Consider the following 13,517-nt stretch of genomic DNA (forward strand, 5'->3'; position numbering starts at 1 on the left):
TATATTATTTGAGCGTAGGGTGTTAGGTTATATTCAAATTCGTAGGGGACCTAATCGGGTTGGTATTTGTGGTATTTTTCAGCCTTTTGCTGATGCAGTTAAGTTATTTACTAAGGAGCAAACATTACCTACTTTAAGAAATTATTACCCATATTATATATCTCCAGTTTTTAGTTTATTTTTATCTTTGGTTGTTTGGGTTGTTTTTCCATATCATACCTTATTATTTAATTTTTATTTGGGGGTGTTTTTCTTTTTATGTTGTATAAGAATAGGAGTATATAGAGTAATATCTGCTGGGTGATCATCTAATTCTAATTATGCATTACTTGGTGGGCTTCGAGCCGTTGCTCAAACTATTTCTTATGAGGTTAGATTAGTACTAATCTTATTATCTTTTATTTTTTTAATTGGTGGTTATAATTTACTTTTATTCAATGTCTTTCAAGACTATTTATGGTTTATTTTTATTGCTATACCATTGGCGCTAGCCTGATTGAGTTCTTGTTTAGCTGAAACTAATCGAACTCCTTTTGATTTTGCTGAGGGGGAGTCTGAACTTGTTTCTGGGTTTAATATTGAGTATAGTGCTGGTGGGTTTGCTTTAATTTTTATATCTGAATATGCTAGTATTTTATTTATAAGTGTTTTATTTAGAATTTTATTATTGGGGGGATATCATTTTTCTTATCTTTTTTATTTAAGGGTTATTTTTTTAGGCTTTATTTATATTTGAGTTCGAGGTACACTACCACGATTTCGTTATGATAAACTTATGTATTTAGCTTGAAGGAGTTTTCTTCCGGTTTCTTTGAATTACTTATTTTTTTTTGTTGGTTTTAGGGGTTTGATTGTATCAATTTACATTTAGTTGCATAATAATTAGAATGTGAAGACTTCTAGAATATTCATATTCTATTTTATGTTTTCAAGACATACACTTAAAATTTCAGTCAAGAAGTCATTTTTTTAAAATTTTATCTCATAGTAGTAGGGTTGCCGGTGATATAATGAAGTATATAAAATATATAATTGTTAAGATTTGTCCAGTAGTAATATATGGAGTTTCTACAGGCCGGGCCCCAATTCAGGTTAATAAAATAAAGGTTGCAAATATTAGTCAAAATAATCCTTGATTTAAGGGGTAAAATTGTAGACCACGAAAATTTCTTTTATGGTGTATTGGTATAATAAATAAAATTATAATAGATAATACTAGTGCTACTACTCCTCCCAGCTTATTTGGAATTGATCGTAGAATGGCATATGCAAATAGAAAGTATCATTCTGGCTGAATATGTACAGGGGTTACTAGTGGATTTGCAGGGGTAAAATTTTCAGGATCTCCTAAGGTTGTTGGAAATATTAATGAGAGTTGTATTAATATTAAAATTATAAGTATAAACCCTAGTATATCTTTTATGGAGAAGTATGGATGGAATGGGATTTTATCCATGTTGCTGTTGATAGATAGTGGATTATTAGATCCGGTTTGATGCAAAAAAAGTAAATGAACTATGGATATTGCTATTAAAATAAATGGTAATAAGAAATGGAAGGCAAAAAATCGAGTTAGTGTGGCACTATCTACTGCAAATCCACCCCAAATTCATTGAACTAATATAGTTCCTAAATATGGAATTGCCGAGAGTAAGTTAGTAATTACTGTAGCACCTCAAAATGATATTTGACCTCATGGTAGTACATATCCAACAAATGCTGTTGCTATTGTTGCTAATATAATTATAACCCCAATAGATCATGTGTGAAAATATAAGTAGGATCCATAATATATCCCTCGTCCAACATGCATATATATACAAATAAAGAATATGGAGGCTCCATTGGCATGGATAGTTCGTAATATTCATCCATAGTTTACATCTCGGCAGATGTGTATTACTCTAGAAAAGGCTAAATCTGTTCTTGAAATATAATGTATTGCTAGAAAAAGACCCGTTAAGACTTGGATTGAGAGACACATTCCTATAAGTGAACCAAAATTTCATCAGTATGAAATATTTAGTGGGGCTGGTAGGTCTACTAATGCATTATTTGCTAGTTTAAGTAGGGGGTGATAGATCCGTGCTGGCTTTGTCATTTGTAATTATTTAATTATTTTTAGGGGGCCGTGTGAAAGTCTAGTAATTTTTACAATTGCAATTAATGTAATAAATAAATATGCTACTGTTATAGTAGTTATTATTATAATAGATTCATTATATAATTTTATTCCTGGCAGTGGGGGGGTATTTCTTCAGGTTGTATAGGTATCTATATTTTGTAGTATTGAGGGGGCTAATAATGGATCTATTATTATTAATATAAATAAACATAATAATATTAGGGTTATACCTAAAGCTAATATTTTTATTCTTATTTTGAATATTTCATTTGGTGTAAGTCTTGTTGTATAAATAAATAGAACTAATATTCCTCCTAAAAATACTAGAAATAATACATAGGAAAGTCATGTGGATTTTAGAAATGTTGATATTGTTAAACATGCAGTAACAGTTTGTATAATTAGTATAACCCCTATAGATAGTGGATGTTTTATATATAGTATTATTAGTGCTAATAATATTATAATGGTAATTAGTATTAATTGTATTTTAATATCAAGGAGTAGTTTAATAAAAATATTGGCTTTGGGAGCTAATGATGATATAATTATATCTTCCTTGATGTTTTTAGAATTATTAATTCATTTATGATTTACAAGACCATTGTTTTTATTAAACTATAAAAACTTATGTTAAGCATATTATTTATATTAATTATTTTATTTATTAGATTTTTATGTTTTATTTCTCAGCGTAGGCATTTATTAGTCACTCTATTAAGACTTGAATTTATTGTATTATCCTTATATTTATATATAACTTATTATTTTATTAATAATCAGGAAGAAGCTTACTTTTGTTTATTATTTATTTCATTTTGTGTATGTGAAGGGGCCCTTGGTCTCTCTATTATAGTATCAGTTACACGCACTCATGGTAATGATTATTTTAATTCTTTTGTATTATTAAAATGTTAAAATATATTTTTTATTTTATATTTTTAATCCTTTTGAGATTTAATAGTTCTTTATGAATGGTGGTTCAAACTTCTATTGTTTTTGGTTGTTTTTTGTTTTTATTAATAGTGTGATTTGGTATAGGAGTATGGGGGGCTGGTTATTTTATTGGATTAGACGTAATATCCTATTCTTTAATTTTGCTTAGTATTTGAATTATCTTTTTAATAATAGTGGCTAGAAATAGTATTATATCTATTTATTTTTATCCTTGTAGATTTATATTTTTATTAATTATTTTATTATTATTATTAATATTAACTTTTATAAGAATAAATTTTTTTTTATTTTATTTGTTTTTTGAGGGGTCATTAGTACCTACTTTATTTTTAATTTTAGGGTGAGGATATCAACCAGAGCGAGTACAGGCGGGGGTATATTTACTTTTTTATACATTACTTGCTTCTTTACCCCTTTTGGTTGGTATTTTTATATTAAATTATAAGATTGGTGGGTTATATATGTATATATTTAGATATATTAATGTTGATATAAATTATTTTGTTTGGTATGTTAGAATGGTGTTTGCTTTTTTAGTAAAAATACCTATGTTTTTGGTTCATTTGTGATTACCTAGGGCTCATGTTGAGGCTCCAGTTAGTGGATCTATAATTTTGGCTGGGATTTTATTAAAGCTTGGTGGATATGGTATTTTGCGAATTATTTCTTGTATCGAGAGATTAGCTATTAAGTATAATATTTTTTGATTTGGTATTAGAATTGTTGGAATTTGAATAATTAGTCTTGTTTGTATACGTCAAATTGATTTAAGGGCCTTGGTTGCGTATTCATCTGTAGCACACATAGGCCTTGTTTTAATAGGAATTATAACTATAGGAACATGGGGGATAAATGGTGGTCTTATTTTAATAGTAGCACATGGCCTTTGTTCTTCTGGGATATTTTGTCTGGTAAATATTACTTATGAACGATTAGGTAGTCGTAGTATATTAATTAATAGGGGAATAATTAATTATATTCCTAGATTATCTTTGTGATGATTTATATTAAGAATTACTAATATGGCTGCCCCACCCTCTATTAACTTACTGGGTGAAATTAGTTTATTAAATAGAATTATTGGGTGATCTTATTTTAGTTTTGTGGGTGTTGCATTACTTTCTTTTTTAAGTGCTGGCTATACTTTATATTTATATTCTTATACTCAGCATGGAATATATTATTCTGGTGTATTTTCTTGTTGAAGAAGTAATATTCGTGAATATTTATTATTATTTTGTCATTTATTCCCATTAAATTTTTTAATTATTTTTTGTTCTCCAATATTTCATTGAATTTAAAATATTTAAGTAGTTTAAATAGAATGGTAAGTTGTGGGCTTAGTGGTAACTAAAAGTTCTTAAATCAATGGTTTTTAATTTTTTTATTACAAGCATGGTATCTATTATTTTATTGATTAGTAGAATAATTTTATTGTTATTGGGGATAATATTTTTAATTAAGGATGTTACAATTTTTATTGAGTGAAATATTGTTAATTTGAATAGTTCTAGCATTATTATAACAATATTATTTGATTGAATATCTTTAATTTTTATAGGTTTAGTTATATATATTTCTTCTATGGTTATTAATTATAGAGGTTCTTATATGGAGGGAGACTATAATATAAATCGATTTATTATTTTAGTCTTATTATTTGTTGGATCTATAATGTTTTTAATTATTTCTCCTAATATTATTAGAATTATTTTAGGATGAGATGGTCTAGGGTTAGTTTCTTATTGTCTAGTAATTTATTATCAGAATGCCCGTTCCTATTCTGCTGGGATATTAACTGCTCTGTCCAATCGAATTGGTGACGTGTTTATTTTGTTATCTATTGCTTGAATATTAAATTATGGTAGATGGAATTATATTTGTTATTTATGATTAGTTTCTGATTTTGATATAATATTAATTACTAGATTTATTATTATTGCTGGAATAACAAAGAGTGCACAAATTCCGTTTTCTGCGTGGTTGCCGGCAGCTATAGCTGCACCAACCCCAGTTTCTGCACTAGTTCATTCTTCTACTTTGGTTACTGCTGGGGTTTATTTATTAATTCGTTTTGGGGATATATTGATATATACTGTTTTTGGTAGGATACTTTTATTGTTATCTGGACTAACTATATTTATAGCTGGGGTTGGTGCTAATTTTGAATATGATTTAAGGAAAATTATTGCTTTGTCTACATTAAGACAGCTTGGTTTAATAATATTAACATTATCTATGGGATTAAAGGAGTTATCATTTTTTCACTTGTTGACGCACGCTATATTTAAGTCTTTATTGTTTTTATGTGCTGGTGTAGTAATTCATATTATAGGGGATGTTCAGGATATTCGTTGTATGGGGGGATTAATTAATAAAATACCAATAACTATTTCTTGTATAATAGTTTCTAGACTTGCCCTATGTGGAATACCATTTTTGGCTGGATTTTATTCTAGGGATTTAATTTTGGAAATATTAAGTATATCTTCTTTTAATTTAGTAATATTTGTTTTATTATGAATTTCTACGGGTATAACAATAGCCTATAGTTTTCGATTAAATTATTATTTAGCTGGTAAGTCTTATAGAGGTACATCATTTCAATTCTTTTCTGATGAGGGGGGGTGAGGTATATTTAAAGGCATATTAGGATTACTACTACTATCCGTTGTAGGGGGTTCTGGATTAATATGATTACTTTTTCCTTCTATTTTTGTTGTTATTATCCCCCTTAATTTGAAAATAGGGGCAGTTATTTGTATTTTATTGGGGGGATGAATTGGATATAATATTACATCTTTTTTGTTTGATGTTTATCCGTTTTTTAATAATAAAATAATATACTATTTATTAGGAGGAATATGATTTTTACCTTATTTATCATCTGGTGGATTAATTGGTAGTTCATTTATTACTGGGGGGGTATATATTAAGGCTATTGATTATGGATGAAGTGAACTTATGGGGGGGCAGGGAGTGTATAAATATATAAGGAGTGGTTCTTTAAATATTCAACTAATACATTCTAATTATTTTAATATTTATTTTATATTTTCATTTTTAATAGTAGTTTTATTAATACTTTATGTGTGTTTATATAGCTTATAATAAAGCATAATATTGAAGTTATTAGGAAGAATAAAATAATTCTGTAAACATTTCTTGAACTTATTTAAAGTTCAGCTTTATCATGAAAAGATAATGTAACTTTATACTAAAGAAATAATGTTAAGAGTATTAATGGAATTTCACCACTAAGGATGGAAGTTAGCAGCCCCCACTTAATAAGATACCCCTTAACTGAGGAGATAATCCTAATTTTATTATTAACATTAATATGCCGCCTTTCTTTGGCTTCAGTCAAGTAAGCAAGGGTAATATATACCAATTTATTCAGGTCGAAACTGATTGCTCTTGCTTCTTGCTTAATAAAGTAAATTGAATAATTCAATACCTTTTGAATGCAACTCAAATGTTATTATTAACTATTACTCTAGCATGCTCATTCTAGTGATCCTTGGGTTCATTCATGATATAAGCCTAAAAGTAAAATTAATAGAAATAGGAGTCTAACACATAGTCAATATATTAATTTTGAATTAGTAATAATAACTGTTATTGGTAATAGTAATACAATTTCTACATCAAAAATTAGAAAAATTATTGCAATTAGAAAAAATTTTATAGAGAATGGAATTCGTGCTGAGGATTTTGGGTCAAACCCACATTCAAATGGTGATCTTTTTTCTCGGTCTGTAATTATTTTTTTTGATAGTAGTGTGGATAATATTATTACAATTGATGTGATTATTATAATTAATAATGAAGTACTTATAATTATATTAATTATTTACTTTATTTTATTATAACCTTTTTAATTGGAAGTTAAATGTACTTTAAATATACTAAGTAAATTATCTACCTCATCAATAAATTGAAATATAAAGGAATAATCATACTACATCTACGAAGTGTCAATATCATGCTGCTGCCTCAAACCCGAAGTGATGTGTTGGTGAAAAGTGACATGAGATGTGTCGAGCTAAACATACTCCTAGGAATGTTGATCCAATAATAACATGAAGTCCGTGAAATCCTGTTGCTATAAAGAATGTAGATCCATATACTGCATCAGCAATAGTAAATGGGGACTCATAATATTCATATGCTTGAAGAATAGTAAAATATACTCCTAATATTAATGTTAATATAAGTGCTTGCATTGTATGTGAATGGTTTTTTTCTAATAGTCTATGATGAGCTCATGTTACTGTTACCCCTGAGGCTAACAGAATTGCTGTATTTAATAAAGGTACTTGTATTGGGTTAAATGGAGTAATCCCCCTTGGTGGTCATATTATTCCTAGTTCAATTGTTGGAGACAAACTTCTATGGAAAAATGCTCAAAAAAATGATACGAAAAATAGTACTTCTGAAATAATAAATAAAATTATACCTCATCGTAGCCCTATTATAACTTGATTTGTATGTAATCCTTGATATGTTCCTTCTCGTGAAATATCTCGTCATCATTGAATTATTGTAAGGAGTATTGTTGTTACCCCTATTAATAATAGTATTATATTTTGTTGATGAAATCATCTAATTATTCCTGTTGTTAATATTATTGCTCTAAGGGCTCCTGTTGCTGGTCATGGACTTTGGTCTACTAAGTGATATGGGTGATTTTGATTTGCTGACATTAGTTATTTTGACTCTCTAGAATAAATAGCAATTAATAAGGCAAATACGTAAGACTGAATAAATGCTACGGCTGTTTCTATGATAATTAATATAACTTGTGCTAAAATTAGTATTGAAATCCCAATAACTTCTAATATTGTTCCTGCATTTCCAATTATTGATATTATTAAATGGCCAACTATTATATTGGCTGCTAATCGTACTGATAGAGTCATTGGGCGAATTAGATTTCTAATCATTTCAATCCCTACTATAATTGGTATTAATAGTGCTGGCACACCTTCCGGCACTAGGTGTGCTAATATATGTTTTGTGTTATTAATTCACCCGAATAATATAAATGATAATCATATTGGTAGGGCCAGGGTTAGGGTAAAGACTAAGTGGCTTGATCTAGTAAATACATAGGGTAATAATCCTATTGAATTATTAAATAGAATTATTGAAAATATACTAATAAATATTAGAGTTCTTCCTTGGTGACTAATTGTTCCTAAAAATGTTTTAAATTCTTCATGTAGTTTTACTATTATTATATTATATAATATAGAGGTTCGTGATTGTATTAACCAAAATGGGGTTGGAATTATTAATAATCCCAAGAATGTTCTTATTCAATTTAGTGATATATTTATAATTGATGATGTTGGGTCAAATGATGAGAATAATCTTGTTATCATTTTCAGTATTTAATTTTTGGCTTATTTTCTATCCTAAAATTATTATTATTTAATAATTTATTATAGTTATAATAGTTGACAATTAAAAATAAAAAATAAATTAATATAAATATTGTGAATAAAATAATTCAGTTTAATGGATATATTTGTGGGATAAAAAAGTATCTACGAGGATAATTTAGGTTTGACATTCCTATGTTATTATATATTAACTAACTCTTTTCATTAGAAGTAGTTGTTATATTACTATTTTGTGGTTTAAGAGACCATTACTTACTTTTCAGTCATCTAATGATTCTTGTATAATTTTTATTAATCAACTAATAAAAGATTTGTGAGTTGTAGTTTCAACAATAATTGGTATAAATCTATGATTAGACCCACAAATTTCTGAACACTGTCCAAAAAAGAGACCAATTCGACTAATGTTTACCCCTGCTTGGTTAAGTCGCCCTGGAGTGGCATCTATCTTAATTCCTATAGATGGTATGGCCCATGAATGTAATACATCTGCAGATGTAGTTAACACTCGAATATCTATATTAATTGGTAGTACTGTTCGATTATCTACGTCTAATAATCGAAACGAGTCTAAAGATATTTCATTTGTTGGGGATATATATGAATCAAATTCTGCCTTTATAAAATCTGAATATTCATAACTTCAATATCATTGATGCCCAATAGTTTTAAGTGTTAATGAAGGTTGATTAATTTCATCTAATAAATATAATAAACGTAAAGAGGGTAGGGCAATAAAAATTAGGGTAATTGCTGGTATGATTGTTCATATTGTTTCTAATGTTTGTCCTTCTAAAAGTATTCGATTTGTTAATTTGTTACTAAATAATGATGCTATTAAATATCCTACTAATACTGTAATTATAATTAAAATTAATATTGTGTGGTCATGGAAAAATATTATCTGTTCTATTAGTGGGGAGGATCTATCTTGTAGTCCTATTTGATTTCAGGTTGCCACTTTTAAGTAAGGGATATCCCTTATATTTGAAGCTTAAATTCAATGCACTTCTCTGCCACCTTAAATATTAGTTGTTAGTAAGGAGTATTGGAAGTTCTGAATATGTATGTTCAGAAGGAGGTGACATTTGATATCACTCAATTGATGATGCTTGTTGTAGATTAAATAATGTTGGTCGGGCACTTGTTATACCTTCTCAGGTAATAAAAATTATAATAATTACTGCTGTAAATGATAAGATTGACCCTAATCTTGAAACAATATTTCATATTACATATGCATCTGGATAATCCGAATATCGTCGTGGTATTCCTCTTAATCCTAGAAAATGTTGTGGAAAGAATGTTAGGTTGACTCCAATAAATATCGAGATGAATTGGATTTTTAACCAATCTGGATTTATTATTACTCCTGTAAAGAGTGGGAATCAATGTACTAGTCCTGCTATGATAGCAAATACTGCTCCTATGGACAGTACATAGTGAAAATGTGCTACAACATAGTATGTATCATGTAGTACAATATCTAGTGATGAATTTGCTAATACTACTCCTGTTAATCCTCCTATCGTAAATAAGAAAATAAACCCCAATGCTCATAATATTGATGGGGAGTAATTAATTTGTGTCCCATGTAATGTTGCAATTCATCTAAATACCTTAATTCCTGTTGGTACAGCAATGATTATTGTGGCTGCAGTAAAATATGCTCGTGTATCAACATCTATTCCTACAGTAAATATATGATGTGCCCATACAATAAATCCTAGGAATCCAATTGCTATTATTGCATAAATTATTCCTAGAACTCCAAATGTTTCTTTTTTACCTCTTTCTTGAGTTACAATATGTGAAATTATTCCAAATCCTGGTAGAATCAGGATATATACTTCTGGGTGTCCAAAAAATCAGAATAGATGTTGATATAAGATTGGATCTCCACCACCAGATGGATCAAAAAATGAGGTATTTAAGTTTCGATCTGTTAATAATATGGTAATTGCTCCTGCTAGGACTGGTAGTGATAATAACAGTAGAACTGCAGTAATTACTACTGATCATACAAATAATGGTACTCGTTCTATAGATATTCCTATAGTTCGTATATTAATTACTGTCGTAATAAAGTTTACTGCCCCTAGAATAGAGGATACTCCTGCTAAATGTAATGAAAAAATTGATAAGTCAACAGAGGCTCCAGCATGTGCAATTCCTGCAGATAGAGGAGGATATACTGTTCAACCAGTTCCTGCACCACTTTCTACAATTCTTCCTGATAATAGTAGAGTTAGTGATGGGGGTAGTAATCAAAATCTTATGTTATTTAATCGTGGGAAGGCTATGTCTGGGGCCCCAATTATTAAAGGCACTAATCAGTTTCCAAATCCTCCAATTATAATGGGTATTACTATGAAAAAAATTATAATAAATGCGTGTGCAGTTACAATTACATTGTAGATTTGGTCATCTCCAATTAAACTTCCTGGTTGGCCTAATTCTATACGGATTAAGATTCTTAATGATGTTCCAACTATTCCTGATCATACCCCGAAAATTAAATATATTGTACCAATATCTTTATGGTTAGTAGAAAATAATCATCGTTGCAAGAATGAGATGACTGAAGTTTTATAGGTGATAAACTGTAAATTTATTTATGAGTTTTAAACTCTCTCATTAAATTTTGGCTTTATAGTTAAGAATAATAATTTTGAACTGCAATTTCAGGGTGATACACTATATGTATTAAGGCCTAAAAGATACCCCTTATTTATGACTTTGAAGGTCATTAGTTTAAAATTAACTTAAGACCTTATAAAGATTTTATAAAGATATATAAATTGGTTGAATTATAGGTAGTCCACACACTGCAAGAAAAATTGTAATTACCGATAATACTTGTTCTTTTAAATTTAACGGTTTGTTGTTAGTAATATTTCATATATTAGTTTTATAATTTATTAAAATTGATGTAAGTGAGGTTCGTAAGTAATAATATAGGGTTAATAGTGATATACTAATTAGAATTATAATTATAATTAATTGTTTAAGGTTGGTTGTTTGAATAATAACTAGTCATTTTGGTAAGAATCCTAGTAGGGGTGGTAGTCCACCAAGAGATAACATTGATATAAATAAAGACATCTTTTTGGTGGGGGGAAGTTTCAATATAAACAATTGATGGATATAGTATGTTTTGTTTATTGAAAATAGCATAATGGTAGAGGTGGTTATAAGGATGTATAGTAATAAATATGTTAATCAGGTGTTATCTTCTGATGCTATTCTTAGGATAATCCATGATATGTGGTTAATTGATGAAAAGGCTATAATTTTTCGTAATGAGGTTTGATTTAATCCTCCAATTGCCCCAATAATTGCTGATGTTCTAATTGTTAAAATTAGAATTATACTTAAATTGTCAATTACATATCTAAGTAATGTTGATGGAGCAATTTTTTGAATAGTTGTTATTACTAAACAGTTAATTCATGTCATTCCTTCTATAACTTCTGGTATTCAAATGTGAAATGGAGCAGCTCCTATTTTTATTAATAAAGCTGTAATTAGAAGTTGGGTTTGTATATTGAAATTTACGGCATTAATTATAATTAATGCTGCGGCCAAAATTATTGATGATGCTAATGCTTGGATTAGAAAGTATTTAAGTGATGCTTCTGTATTTCGTTGATTATTTGGTGTGGAAATTAATGGAATAAAAGATATTAAATTAATTTCTAAGCCTATCCAGGCTCCATATCATGAGGTGGAAGAAATGGAAAGGAGGGTTCCTATTGTGAGGGTCAATAGGAATATTATTTTTTTGGGGGTTGTGAGCATTAAAAAGGGAAGGATTAATTATAAACCTTCATATGTGGGGTATGAGCCCTCTAGCTTAATTAGCTTACCTTTTTATTATATTTTGGTGTATGATGCACTATGGGGTTTGATACCATTGGAGAAAGTTTAATTCTTTCAGTTATAAAAATTCATTTTTTATAAAAAATGAATTTAATAAGAACATGTTAAGTTTCATGTATACTTTACCCTATCATGGTAATTCTTTTTCAGACATCTTATTTATAATTAAATTATAATAGTGGGTTAATAATATTATTTATTAGATTTTTATTGTTATGATCAATAAGTAGAACCTATTTATTAAATAATATAAAATACTTCAGAATTGATTTTAATTTTATCTAATTTTTTTTAAGTTTTTGTAGTCTAACTTAAAGTAATTGACTTAATTAACATGTCATTTTAACACTTATTGAGTCTAGAGAAAAAAGAAGTTAATATATCTATATAGAACACAATTTTGAGGGAAAAAAAAAATTGTGTTCTATATAGTACGGGAAAGTGAGTTAAAAAATATAATGGGGGAAATTTTCGTGAGATAATTTCTAATTATAATTTAATTTAATATAATACATAATATGTAATAATAAGGAACCTCTCTTTATATTTTTAAATTAAAGTTTTATTCTAGCTTAAATCTCCCTAGTTAAATTTTACATATGTATTTATTAAAGAGAGGAAAAATTTCCGTCAATTTTTTATGGGTTGAAACGGTGTATTTTGATTTAGCTCGCAGTGTGTGGGTTTGTTTAATTTTAATGTAAATTAGATTACAGGATTTTGAATTTTAATATTTATTTTGTCCGGCTAAATTCGTGCCAGCTGCCGCGGTTAGACGTGGGGACATAAGTGGAGGGCTGTTGACTTAATTGTAGTAATAATTGATTTTTGGTTGTTTATATTTTATTTATTGGGTGAAATTTTTAATATAATTTGTTCTTTATTTTTTATTAATTCTATAAAGGTGATATATTAAACTAGGATTAGATACCCTATTATTATCATTGTGAATTTGGTTTGAGTAGTATTAGTTATGATCTTGAAACTCAAAGAATTTGGCGGTGCTTTATTCTATTTAGAGGAACCTGTTCCGTAATCGATATTCCGCGTTTTATTTGACCTATTATTGTAAAATATCAGTTTGTATACCGCCGTAGTTTGAATATTTAAATATATATGTTTTTTTTTCTATTGAAATATATTTC

At 28.2% G+C, this 13,517-nt stretch overlaps 3 pseudogenes; 1 reads left to right on the forward strand and 2 right to left on the reverse strand.

Annotated features, from left to right (window-relative positions):
• Positions 1 to 2,698: 2,698 nt before the first annotated feature.
• LOC145988908 (NADH-ubiquinone oxidoreductase chain 4 pseudogene) lies at positions 2,699 to 6,176 on the forward strand (annotated as a pseudogene).
• An 823-nt stretch (positions 6,177 to 6,999) lies between these two features.
• Positions 7,000 to 7,788, reverse strand: LOC145988912 (cytochrome c oxidase subunit 3 pseudogene; annotated as a pseudogene).
• Positions 7,789 to 8,763: 975 nt separating this feature from the next.
• On the reverse strand, positions 8,764 to 9,454 carry LOC145989125 (cytochrome c oxidase subunit 2 pseudogene; annotated as a pseudogene).
• Between the last annotated feature and the right edge of the window lie 4,063 nt (positions 9,455 to 13,517).

This window comes from Lepisma saccharinum, chromosome 6 (genome assembly GCF_977018435.1).
Source record: "Lepisma saccharinum chromosome 6, izLepSacc3.1, whole genome shotgun sequence".
In the NCBI taxonomy this organism is placed as follows: domain Eukaryota; kingdom Metazoa; phylum Arthropoda; class Insecta; order Zygentoma; family Lepismatidae; genus Lepisma; species Lepisma saccharinum.